The sequence below is a fragment of the Panthera onca genome, chromosome A2 (genome assembly GCF_046562875.1).
Source record: "Panthera onca isolate mPanOnc1 chromosome A2, mPanOnc1 haplotype 2, whole genome shotgun sequence".
Classification (NCBI taxonomy): domain Eukaryota; kingdom Metazoa; phylum Chordata; class Mammalia; order Carnivora; family Felidae; genus Panthera; species Panthera onca.
This window is the reverse complement of record NC_138340.1, coordinates 135,333,063-135,347,546: the sequence shown is the minus strand read 5'-3', so window position 1 is coordinate 135,347,546 and position 14,484 is coordinate 135,333,063.

The window sequence follows — 14,484 nt, the reverse complement described above, 5'->3', positions numbered from 1 at the left end:
CGATAAGGTTTAGTGAACTAAGGCATATAAAGGGTTTTCTACAACATCTGGTATGTGACATGCATTAAAAAAATGGTAGCCGATATAAATTGTGGTTATTCATCTAAAGCATGTATTGCAGTGCCTTACATATACAAAAATGATACTCTACACGAGAAAAAAATGTCAGGACTATATTGCCAGGGCTACATTTTTTGTTTCTAATTGCCAGGACTATATTTTTGTTTGAGAGAAATATTTTCGATCATGTAGTGATACATAACTAAAAATGCTTAAATTGTCTAACCTGACAAAGATGTATTCACAATCCACAAGACAACAGTTACTAGGTCTTGCAGATAATAAGTTACCTGATAAGACTCCCTGTTTCCCCTTTCCCTCTTTAACAGATGGCACCAGGCTCAAATACAGAGGGGTGCAATCAGCCACAAGTCAGAAGTAGAAACCACTTGTCTATAAAGCCAAGCTTATTAAACCCTTTTGTGATACTAGAGAGAATTGGAGTTTGCATTCTTATTGTTCCATAGATGAAGACTGGGTGGTATAAAGAGGTACGTGACTCAGTCGTGGTCAGACTACTGTCTTGATACCTACCTAATACACTTTGACCTTCTCAAGTCAGAGAGGACCTCATCTCCCTGAAACATTTTACACACCACGAGGGGTGCCAGAGTTTATCCACCTGAAAGATACACACTTTCTTGGGTTTTTATTCATTAAATTCACCTGACTTGAAAAATATTTATTCATTTCATGTCTACTTGCAAACTAATACTAAAGACATTGGAAAATCTGAGTTAACTGAATTGTTAAATAATCTGAAGTGATGTAATTTTTAACACAGATATGTGGCTGCTACAAATTACCTAAAAGCCATAAGATGGGTCCATACACTAAGAACAGCGAAAGAACCCTCCTTGTACATATCCTGGAGCAGCTGCACCAGCTCTGGATAGTCTAACTCTTCAATATGGGATTATTTTTCTCACATTAATTTTCTCACAGTGATGAAACCACTGTGGTCGAGTTCTATGCTAATGATGCCAAAAATATTCCCAACTAATATAGGGTTATACTTATGTTTCCTCATTCTATAATTTGGTTCTTCCCTCAAAACTATTTTCCAATATATCCATGTTAAAAAGTGAAGATGTAATTAATCCCTTTAAACTGCTGTATAATATATAATCATATGTCCATCCCACATTTTATCAACCTGTTCCTCCACTGATAAAATTTTGAGTTATTTTTTATTTTTCTCAACAGTATACTGTACATACTCGTGCATGTATCCTTATGTACATGTGACAAAGTTTCTTTAGCTATATTTAGCAGTGGAATAGATAGCTGTAGGGTACAAGTATTCAATATCATTAACTATTGATGTTGCCAGGTATTTCTGCCTTCCCCTCCAGATCCTCTCTCACCTTCGACCACCCTAGGAAGCTGAATCTATGAACCACATCAAAGGACCTTTAAATTATTTCTTGATTGGGTTTATCCGATGGGGAACTCCAGCAGAATACCTGAGGTAGAACAAGGTTCACGAATGTATTCATATGGCTCTCCTCCCTGCAACATTGCTCTCTGTGTCCTTCAACTGAAGGGCACTGCACCGCTACAAGATTCATTACTTCTGGGTTCCAAGAACCTTCACTTTCATACCCGTGCCTTACAGTTGGAGGATGGTAACAGTTCCTCTGCCTACACCTTCAAAAATAGTCTCTATAAATCAAACCTCCTTGAATTATCCCACCATGTGTTTCCAGGTGAGAGCCTTACTGTATCACTCCTATACTGTTCTTCAAGGAGCCTATATTAATTTACAGAACTTTCAGCAGTGTATGAGCATCCATTACCTACCCCAAAGCCATACCAATACTTAATATTAACTGACTGACACTTTTTCCTACTGATGGATTCAATAAAGTTGTTTCTGTTCTATCTTGTACTTCTTTAACTACTAGTGATGGACTTAAAAAATATTTACAGAATGTTCTACTCAAATGCAACAGAATATACATCCTTCTTCAATGCACAGTGAAAATTCTCCAGATCATAAGTTAGGCCACAAAACAAGTCTTTATAAGTTTAAGAAGAAATCATATCAAGAAGTTTTTCAAACCACTAATGTTATAAAAGTAGAAATCAGGGGCACCTGGGTGGTTCAGTCGGTTGAGCGTCCAACTTCGGCTCAGGTCATGATCTCACGGTCTGTGAGTTCGAGCCCCGCATCAATCTCTGTGATGACAGCTCAGAACCTGGAGCCTGCTTCAAGTTCTGTGTCTCCCTCTCTCTCTCTGCCCCTCCCCTGCTCACGCTGTCTCTCTGTGTGTGTCTCTCAAAAATAAATAGATGCAAAAAAAATTTTTTTTAAGTAGTAATCAATTACTATAGGAAAACTAGAAAATCCACAAATATGTGGATGTAAAACACCATCCTACTGAACAAATGATAGGTCAAAGAAGAAATCAAAGAGAAATCTTAAAATATCTTGAGACAGATAACAATGGAAATACCAAAACTTATAGGATGTAGCAAAAGCAGTTCTAACAGAAGTTCACACATTAAGAAACAAATCTTATACTTCAAGGAGCTAGAAAAAGAAGAACAAAGCCCAAAGTTAATAAAAGGAAGGCAATAACAAAGGTCAGGAAATAAATGAAATAGAGACTAAAATGACAGTAGAAAGGATCAATGAAATTAAGAGCTTGTTCTTCAAAAGGATAAATAAAATTGACCAACCTTTAGACTCACCAAGAAAAAAGAGAGTGGCCTCAAAATTAGAAATGAAAGAGATGTTATAACAGATACCACAGAAATACAAAGGCTCATGGAACTACTAAGAACAATTATACACCAACAAATTGGAAAACCTAGAAGAAATGGATGAAGTCCTAGAAACACAACATATTAAGACTGAATCAAGCAAAAAGAGGAAATCCAATCAGACCTATTACTAGGTAGGAGACTGAATCAGTAACTTTACAACAAACAAAAGTCAGGACCATATGTGGGTGCCTGGGTGGCTCAGTTGGCTAAGCCTCCAACTCTTGATTTCAGCTCATGTCATCATCTCACTGTGGTGGGATTGAACCCCCCTCACCACCACTACCAATGAGCTCTGCTCCATTAAGAGAATGGAGTCTGCTTAAGATTAAGATTCTCTCTCTCCCTCTCCCTTTGCCCCTCCCCTGCTCATGTGTGCTATCCCTCTCTGTCTCTCACAGAAAGAAAAGAAAAGAGAAGAAGAGAAGGGAAGGGAAGGGAAGGGAAGGGAAGGAAGGGAAAGGAAAAGAAAGGAAAGAAAAAATAGGACCATATGGCTTCACTGGTGAATTCTACCAAACTTTTTTTTTTTAATGTTTATTTGTTTTTGAGAGAGAGAGAGAAAACATGAGCAAAGGAGGGGCAGAAAGAGAGGGAGAGACAGAATACTAAGCAGGCTCTGAGCTGACAGTACAGAGCCCCATGCAAGGCTTGATCTCAAGAACCCCAAGATCATGACCTAAGCTGAAATCAAGAGTCAGATGCTTAACTGACTGAGCCATCCAGGTGCCCCTCTACCAAACATTTAAAGATTAATTAATATCAATCCTTCTCAAACTCTTCCAAAAAATAGAAGAGAAGAGAACATTACTAAACTTATGAAGCCAGCATTATTACCCTGATACCAAAACTAGACAAGGTGACTACAAGAAAAGAAATTATAGACCAATATCTCTGATAAACAAAGATGTAAAAATTCTCAACAAAATATTAGCTAACTGTATACAATAATATATTAAAAGGATCTTACAGGATGATCAACTGGGATTCATTCCAGGATGCAAGGATGTTTCAACATCCACAAATCAATGTGATACACCACATTAACAAAAGGAAGGGTAAAAAATCACATAATCATCTCAATAGATACAGAAAAAGCATTGGACAAAATTCAACATCCATACCTGATAAAAATTCTCAACAGACTGGCTAGAGAGGAAATGTATCTCAACACAACAAAGACCTAAGCTAGGATTGTACTCAACAGTGAAAAAATTAAAGGTTTCTTCCAAGACCAGAAATATGACAAAGATGCCCACTCTTGCCACTTTTATTCAACATAGTACTGGCAGTCCTAGCCAGAGCAATTAGGCCAGGGGGGGAAGTAAGTCATTCAAATCAGAAAGAAAGAAATATAACTGTCTCTTTTTGCAGATGAGATGATATTATACATAGAAAACCCTAAAGACTTGACCAAAAAATGTTAGAAAAAAATTCAGTAAAATTTCAGGATAGAAAATCAATACACAAAAGTCAGTTACATTTCTACACTATTGATAAACTATCAGGAAGAGGATTATGAGAATAATCATATGTACAATTGCATCAAAAAGAATAAAATACCTAGAAATAAATTTAACCAAAGAGGTGAAAGACATGTACACCAAAAACTAAGACATTGATGAAAGAAATTGAAGAAGACACAATAAATGGAAAGACATTTCATGCTCATGGATTAGAAGAATTACCATTGTTAAAATGTCCATATAAACCAAAGCAATCTACAAATTCAGTGCAATCCCTTTCAAAATTCTGAAGGCATTTTCACAGAAATGGAACAATCCTAAAATTTGTATGTAACCACAAAGACCCTAAATAGCCAAAGCAATCTTGAGAAACAAAGCTGGAGGCCTCACACTTCCATATGCCAAACTATTACACAGCTATAATAACCAAAACAGTATGATTTTTGGTATATAAACCAACACATAGACCAATGAAGCCAAATACAGGGCCCAAAAATAAGCCCACACATATTTGGCCAGTTAATTTACAACAAAGGAGCCAGAAATATACATTGGGGAAAGGATAGTCTTTTCAATTAATGATATTGGAAAAACTGGACAGCCACATACAAAACAATGAAACTGCACCATTATCTTGCACTATTCACAAAAATCAACTCAAAATGGATTAAAGACATGAATGTAAGACCAGAAACCATAAAACTCCTGGAAGAAAACATGGGTGGTAAACTCTTGGACATCTGTCTTGGTAATGATTTTTTGGATTTGACAACAAAGGCAGAGACAACAACAGCAAAAATAAACAAGTGGGACTACATCAAACTAGGAAGCTTCTGTACAACAAAAGAAACCATCAATAAAGTGAAAGGACAACTTACAGAATGAGAGAAAATATTTGAACATTACTTATCTGATAAGGGATTAATATCCAAAACATATATAAAGAACTTATACAACTCAATAGGAAAAAAACCCAATTAATAAATGAGAAAATATACCTGAATATACATTATTCCAAAGACAACCTACAGATGGCCAGCAGGACAGGACAAGGTGCTCAATATCACTAATGCGGGAAATGCAAATCAAAACCACAGTGAGATATTACCTTACACCTATTATAATAGCTATTATCAAAAAAAGACAAGAAATAAGCATGGACAAGGATGTGAAGAAAAGAGAACCCTTGTGCACTATTTATGGGGAATGTAAACTGGTAGCACCACTATGGAAAACAGTACGGATGTTCCTCAAAGAAATAAAATTAGAACTACCATATGATCCAGCAATTTCACTTCTGGGCATTTATCTGAAGGAAATTAAATCAGTATCTCAAAAAGATATCTTTATCCCCATGTATATTGTAGCATTATTCACAATACCCAAGACGTGGAAACAACCTAAGTGTCCCTTAGGAGATAAGTAAAGAAAATGGTGTGTGTGTGTGTGTATAATGGAATATTATTCAGTCTTTCAAAATAAGGAAATCTTATTTTTAAACATGGAAGGACCTCAAGAGCATTATGCTAAGTGAAGTAAGTCAAAGAAAATACCGTATCATTATGTATGTGTGGAATCTCAACATTTTTTTAAATGACTCACAGATACAGCAAACAGATTGGTGGTGGCCAGTGATGGGATGCGGGGTGGGTGAAGCAGGTGAAGGTGGTCAAAAGGTACAAACTCCCAGTTATAAGATAAATAAGTCTTAGTGATGTAGCATACAGCATGGAGACTATAATGAACCATATAATACTGTAGATTTGAAAGTTGTTATATAGTAAATCTTGAAAGTTCTCATCACAAGAAAGAAAAATAATTTTAACTATGTGTAGTGATAGACATTAACTAAACTTATTATGGCATTTCACAATATATACATCAATCATTAAGTTGTACACCTAAAATTAGTTACATGTTAAGTCTCGATTTTTAAAAAGCAGTAATTTGGATGGAATATTAGTCATAAAAAAGAATGAAATACTGCCACTTGCAGCAACATGGATGGACTTAGAGAGTATCATGATAAGTGAAATAAGTCAGAGAAAGACAAATACCATATGATTTCACTCATATGTGGAATTTAAGAAACAAAACAAAGGGAAAAAAAGACAAACAAAAATATAGACAACTACAGAGAGCAAATCAGTGGTTGCCAGAGCAAGGGGTGGGGAAGGCAAGGAGATGGGTGAAATAGGTGAAGATCAGAGTACACTTACTGTGATAAGCACCATGTAGAATTACTGAATCGCTATACTGAACACCTGAAACCATGAAACTCTGAATGTTAATTATACTTGAATTTTTAAAAATTGCATTTTTTTAAAAAGCAGTAATTTGGGAGGAAGGTACTTTGTTATATAGCAATAGATAACTAGAAAAGTTATTCATTGTATTATTTCTTTACTGGTTAACCTAAAGATTATACTATTTATTCTTGACTTAGAATATTAAACATGGTTTCGTAATAATGTATTTTTATTCAGTTCAAAATATTTTGAAATATCCTTTGACACTTCCTTGACCCACACATTATTTAGACGTATGTTGCTTAATTTCCAAAAGCTTGGAGATTTTCTTGATTTCTTTCTCTTACTGATTTTCCACTGCATTCCATTTCAATCAAGTAGCATAATTTGGGGCGGATGGATGGCCCAGTTGGTTAAGCATCTGACTCTTGGTTTTGGCTCAGGTCATGATCCCACAGTTCATGGGATTGAGCCCCACATCAGGCTCTGTGCTAACAGTGTGAAACCTGCTTGGGATTCTCTCTCTCCCCCTCTGCCCCTCCCCTGCTCATGCTCTTTCTCTCTCTCAAAATAAATTTTTTTTAAAAAGGAAGATATTTTGTATAATTTCACTTCTTTTAATTTGTCAATGTATATTACCCACCATACCATCTCTCTTAGTGAATGTTTCATGTTCACTTGAAAAGAATGTATATTCTGCTATTGTAGAGTGACATTCTATAAAAAACCAAATTCAGTTGGTTGAAGGTATTGCTGAGTTCTATATCTTGGTAATTTTCTGTCTGCTCATTCTATCAACTACTGAGAGTGGAATGTTGCTATCAACTATAATTTTTAATTTGTCTGTTTTTTCTTACAGTTCAGTAAATTTTTCCTTCATATAGTTTGAAAGCCTATTATTTGGTGCGTAAACATTTAGTACTGTATTTCTTCTTGGTGTATTGGCCCTCATAATTATGTCATGTCCCTCATTATCCAGGTAAATATTTTTGCTCAGAAACCTACTTTGATATTGACATATCAACCCAGCTTCCTTTTAGTTAGTGTTTATGCGATGTATCTTCTTCTATCCTCCTTTTTTGTCTACCTGCATTATTATATTTGAAGTGAGTTTCTTATAGATAGCACATAGTTGGGTCTTCGGTTTTTATATATTCAATCTTTGTTTTTAAATTTTTGTGTTGGGACCATATATATTTTATATAATTATTGATATGTCTTGATTTGGGTCTACCATTTATTTTGTCTCCTACTTTTGTTTTTCATTGCTCTAGTCCTCTTTCTTACCTTCTTTTGTATTATTTGAAGTTTAATTTTTTTTGTTCTTTGCTGTATCTCTTTGTATAGTCATTGTTTGGGGGATTATGTTATATATGCATAACTTTTTACAGCTGATTCTAAAGTAAATATTTTCTAACTTCAAGTGGAATGTAGAAAGTTATCACCATATAAATGTCCCTTTACCCTCCCCACTTGATATTGTAGATTCTTATGCATTACATCTACATACAATGAAAACACTATCAGACTGTGACCTGTTTTTGCCTTCAACTATCAAACATGTTTTAAATAACTGGAGAGAAGTAGAAGTTTATATTTACCTAGCTATTTACCATTTCTCTTGCCTTTCCTGCATTCCAAATTTTTCAAGTTTCCTTCTTTTATCATTTCCTTTTTGTCTTAAGAAATTCTCTTAGCATTCATTTTAGAACAGGTCTGCTGATGATAAATTCTTTGTTTCCTTTCCTCTGAGAGTGTCTTTATTTCCCTTTTATTCATAAAGGATATTTTCATTGTATATAGAATTCTGGGCTGGGGCACCTGGGTGGCTCAGTCAGTTAAGCATTTGACTCTCAATCTCACCTCAGGTCTTGATCTCAGGGTCATGAACCCATGTTGGCCTCTGCACTGGGCATGAAGCCTATTTAAAAAAAAAAAAGAAAGAAAAGAAAAAGAAAAAAGAATTCTGGGCTGAGGGTTATTTTTTTCAGAGCTTTAAAAATATATTGTTTAATTCCCTTCTGCTTTCATAATTTCTGATGAGAAATCTATTTTCATTCAAATCATCATTTTCCTTTGTTCCTCTTAAGTAATGCATCATTTGTTTCTGTCAGCTTTTAAGATTTTATCTTTGCCCTTAGCTTTCAGCAGTTTCATTCTGATGTGTCTTGGCATGGGTGTCTTTAAGTTTATCCTGTGTGGGGTTTGCTGAGCTTTTAGAATCTCTAGGTTTATACCTTTGACAAAATTTAGGAAGTTTTTAGCCATTATTTTTGCAAATATTTTTTGTTGCAATGGGATGTTTCTCATCTCCTTCTAGAATTCCATGACACGTTACACCTTGTGGAATTGTTCCACAGATCCTTGAGGCTTTATTTCTGTTCAGTCTTTGTTTCCTTCTGTTTTTTAGGTCTGCATAATTTCTATTGATCCGTCTTCACATTCACTCACACTTTCATCTCCATTTTGCTCTTGGTCTTGTCTAGTGAGATAGATATTTCACTATATCACTGTGAAAGATAGTGTTTTCATTTTTCAGTTCTAAAACTTCTGTGTGGTTCCTCTGTTTTCTGTTTCTTTGCTATTTTCTATTATCCATTTATTTCAAAAGTATTCATCCTTACTTCTTGGAGAATTTTCATAATACTTGCTTTGAAAGTCTTTGATAACTTCAACATCTGTGTCACCTAGGAATTAGTGTCTATAGATTACCTTTTCCTATATGATTTGGAATTTGCCTGGTTCTTTGCATGCCAAGCAATTTTGATTGTATCCTGGATATTGTGAATAGATTGTTAAGAGACTCTGGGTCTAGATTAAGTCCTATGGGGGCACTGGGTGGCTTGGTCGGTTAAGCATCCAACTCTTGATTTCAGCTCAGGTCATGATCTCAGGGTTCGTGGGATCAAGCCCCATATCAGGCTTTGCACTGACAGTGCAGAGCCGGCTTGGGTTTCTCTCTCATTCTCTCTGCCTCTCCCCGACTCACACGTGCACATCTGTACTCACTCAAAAATAAATAAATAAACTTAAAAAAAAAGTTCTATGGAGGATGTTGATAGTCTTGTTTTAGCATACAATCAACCCAGTTGTGTTCAGGCTAAAAATTCTGCCCAACTTTCTGTGGCTTCATGTTCTAATGTTATCTTAATTTTCAAAGCTTTTGCAATGCCATTCATGCCCTTCTCATGTGTGTAAGATGGCTTGTCTGGGACCTGGGAGGTGGTCTGTCTCAAAGTCTTTAGAGTCAGATTCACATGTACACAGCTTAGGAAGTAGGCACAGGAGTTCACATATAATGTTAGAGGATCACTTTCCCAAGTTCTTCATTCTCCCTGACTTACCAGTTATTTTCTGTTTCTCAAAGAATCCCCTTCTTGGTCCTCTGGGCAGGAACTATGGCTTTAGTTATCTCACTCTGCCACTTACATTCTGTGACTAACCATTTCTGGAGCCACACAGCAGAAGAGAAAGAAAAAGTTGGGGGTGGGGGGGGAGAAGGCAATGGAATTTTGTCCTGCTTTCTTGAGACCACAGCTACTCTTTTTGGAGAGGATTTTTCCCATCTCTTAGAGTTTCAGACACATATGGTCTCTCATTGTTGCCACTATCACTACTGCCAGGTGTAAGAGAAATGGGGTTGGGTGATGGCACGGAGGGGATTTCCTCCACTCTCTCTGGTATGTTACGAGTCTCTTTCATGCTCCTTGAATCAAAACCTGAGGGCTTCTCTGGAGACTTCACCTGTAGGTCTGTCTATCAATGCAAGGTACCCACTTCAAGTATTTGACTACCTTGGGTCCAGCCTGCAGGATACCAGAGGAAATACAAAATAAGAAATTCATCCTAACTTGTTAGTACTTAAAATTTCAGTTTTCTTTAATCCACCTAGTACCATTTACTTTTCATGGTCCTCAAATAGCTTCTCTATGCATTCTTTCCAAGTTTTATCTCTGTATTCAGTGGGAGAGGCCAGGTGTACTTACTCCATCTTACCTAGAATCAGAGTACCCCCGCCTGCTTTTTGTGCTAGTGATGTCATACATTTTCCTTCCACATGTTTTAAGCCTCACAAGATATTATAATCATTTCCTAACTGTTTTAGTAGTTAATACTATCTTATGTTTTCCCACAGATTTACTCTTCCCAGTGTCTATTCTTTCCTGAAATTCCATAATATGTGGTATATAATTTTCCTTCAGTCTAAAGAACTGGCTTAGTACTTATTTTCTTAGCTTTTGTTTGAAAGCATCTTGGTTTTGTCTTCATTTTTTTAAATGTTTATTTATTTTTGAGAGAGAGAGACAGAGCATGAGCTGGGGAGGGGCAGAGAGAGGGAGACACAGAATCTGAAGCAGGCTCTGGGCTCTGAGCTGTCAGCACAGAACCTGATGCGGAACTCGAATTCGTGAACTGCAAGATCATGCATGACCTGACTCCAAGTTGGATGCTTAACCAACTGAGCCACTCAGGCACCCTTGTCTTCATTTTTGAAGGATCCTTACAATGATTATAGAATTCCTGATCAGCAGTCCCACCCACCACCCCTCTTTTTTTTTTAATGTCATTCCACTGTCTTCTGATTTCAATAGTTTCTGTTGAAAAGCCAACCATAGCTTATGGTTTCTCCCACGAAGCTACTGTGTCTGTCTTTTCATGCAGCTTTAATATTTTCTCCTTGTCTTTGTCAACAACTTAAGTGTGATGTGCCTAAGAATGGTTTTTTGCCTGTGCTTGTTCTACTTCACGTTTGTAGATTTCTTGAATATGTGGGTTTCTTTCTTCCATCATTTTGGAAAATTCTCAGAAATATTTCTTTAGTCCCATTCTCTCTCGCTCCTCTTTTTCCAGATCTCCTGGGTAGACATTTTCACTCTATATCTTATTTTCTTTTCTGTATTTTATATCCTTTTAAATGTATTTTAATGGGGTTTTTTTTTTTTGCTTGTTTTTTGAGAGAGAGAGAGAGAGAGCACATGAGCAAGAGAGGGTCAGAAAGAGAGAGAGACACAGAATCTGAAGCAGGCTCCAGGCTCTGAGCTGTCAGCACAGAGCTTGATGTGGGGCTGGGACCCACGGACTGCGAGATCATGATCTGAGCTGAAGTCGGATGCTTAACGGACTGAGCCACCCAAGTGTCCCTATATCTTAGATCCTTTTAATTCTGTGCATTATCTGGATTTTTTTATTGATTCCTCTTCCTGTTTACTAGTCCACTGTTCTGTTGATTCTAGGTAGTTCCTTAAACCATCTATCTAATTCTTAATTTCAGTCACACATTCTCTTCCCCTCCCTCAGTTCTAGGATTTTTATTTAAGTTTTCTATATGAGTTTCAAGTCTCTGTTAAAATTATGTTATTTTTTGAACTCTTAAAAGTTATTTTTTAACTCATATCAAAATTCTAAATTACTTGTGGGTCTGTTTTCTGTTGATTTGCTTGTTGGGTTTCAATCTTTAGGTTTGATGCTGGATATGATGGATGAAAATGTATAGAGACCCTGAATGATACTATGTTCTTTCAGGGAGAGTTGAGTTTTCTTATGACTCACTTTGATCCTGTCAAGAGTTGGTTTTAGGGGCACCTGGGTGGCTCAGTCGGTTGAGCGTCTGACTTTGGCTCAGGTCATGATCGCACGGCTCATGAGTTCGAGCCCCACGTGGGGCTCTGTGCTGACAGCTCGGAGACTAGAGCCTGCTTCGGATTCTGTGTCTCCCTCTCTCTCTGCCCCTCCCCCGCTCATTCTCTGTCTCTTCCTCTCTCTCAAAAATAAATAAACGTTCAAAAAAATAAAAAAAAGAGTTGGTTTTAGACTTTATTGGTGTCACTCTATGTCAGTTTTGCCCTTATTCATGGAGTGTAATCCTTATTCGAAGGCAAGGGGAAGAAGAAGAAACAAAGAACAGCTCCTCTTTCAATTTTGAAGGATATTTTTCACTTATTATAGAATTCTGTGTGGACTAGATTCTTTTCTTTAAGCATTTTTAAAAACTTGTGGGTTTTTTGACTCCTGACTCCAATTATTGCTAATGAAAAGTTAGCTGTAATTCAGATTCTTGTCCACTAGTATTTAATGTATCTATTGCCTTTGGCTGCTTTAGAGATTTTTTTCCCATATTTGGTTTTAAACAGTTTGATCATAATGTATATAGGTGTGATATGCTTCGTATTTATTCTGCTTGGGGTTTTCTGACCCTCTTGTGTTCTATCCTATTGGACAAATCTGATTCAGTGTCTTTTCATGTACATGTATGTAATTTCACATTTCCTCTCTTCTTTCTTTTTGGAACTCCCCTTGCACATATATTAGACTACATGATATTGTGCTACAGATACCTGAGTTTACATTTCTTTAACTTCCAGTATCTTCTCTCTCTGTTCCTCAGATAAGTTCTATCTTTACGTTTATCATCCCTTTCTCCTGCCAACTCCATCCTATTGTTATGCCCATTCAGTGAGTTTTTCATTTCAGATATTATACTTTTTGGTTCTAGATTTTCATTTGTTTCTGATGGCTTTCATTTATCTACTGAGATTATCCATCTATTTGTTCATTGTAATCATGTTTTCCTTTAAATGCTTGAACATAACTATAAGCTATTAAAACATTTTTTCCCACCCGTTCCTACATCTGGATGATCTCAGAGTCAGTTTCTTTTGACTTCTTTTTCTTGAGTATAAGACACATTTTCTTGGTTTTTCACTTTCCTATTTTTTTTATTATATGCACAACATTGTAAATTCTACAATATGGTCTTCCTTTAATGGGTGTTGGATTATGTTGTCTTCCTTTAATGAGTGTTGGTTTTATTCTTGTAAATTTCCTTTGGCCTATCTTGTTTTTGTTCTTTGTTTGAGTATGTGAGGTGGGGAAACAAAGTTTTGAATCTTTGACCTAAATCATACTTCTATACAAAGGTGTGCCGCTTACATTAAAGAGATGATCGTTCTAACATCTAAAGTGAATGGCTGAAAAGCTTAATCCTGGACTTCATCCTGGGGCAGGAGAAGTACCACATGACTTGCAGAACAGGAATCAGCCTTGGGTAAAAGGCAAAAGCTGAAAAGTTCAAGAGAAGCTAAATCCAGATGTGAAAAAAAGGTCCACCCAAACACCCCTTCCTGACCTGTCTGGAGGCAGTCTGGACCAGATGACTTGAATGTCTCTCAACATTGTGTGATATGCAGTAGGCAATCTCTACTAGGCTATGCAGAATCTTAATATGTCTATATTCAGCTCAGCTTTTAGCCAAGGACCCATGGTGAGTCTTCATGCAGACTTTTAGGGTTCCCTTTTTCACAGCTACCTACTTACAGATATGCTACCCCACCAATTTCAGCTGCTTCAACAACTCAAAACTCTAATTTCTCCCTAAGACATGGGTTCCGCTTTCTTGAACCTCAGAAAAAAAGTGCCTTTCGGCAGAAAAACCAGAACAATTATGGGATAGTCATGGAACATCCCATGCTAGAAGCAAGTCTTTGGTGCACATTTAAATACATACTGAGATTTAAATCACTGATAGTTTTAACTTTTTCTAAGAGGAATTTCTGACAAAGAATAGGTAAGAATGCACTTAATAAAATTTTTTAGGACTGACTAAAGAGGAAAAGGGACAATGTTTTTGTTTTTGTTTTTTTTTAACGTTTATTTATTTTTGAGACAGAGAGAGACAGAGCATGAACGGGGAGGGTCAGAGAGAGGGAGACACAGAATCCGAAACAGGCTCCAGGCTCTGAGCCATCAGCACAGAGCCTGACACGGGGCTTGAACTCATGAACCGCGAGATCATGACCTGAGCCAAAGTCGGCCGCTTAACGGACTGAGCCACCCAGGTGCCCCAAGGGACAATGTTTTTAAGTGCATTGAAAACAAACTTAAAATTTCAAACAACTAATGTTACGTATGTGACACTGTTAGTTGTATAGATTTATAAAGTA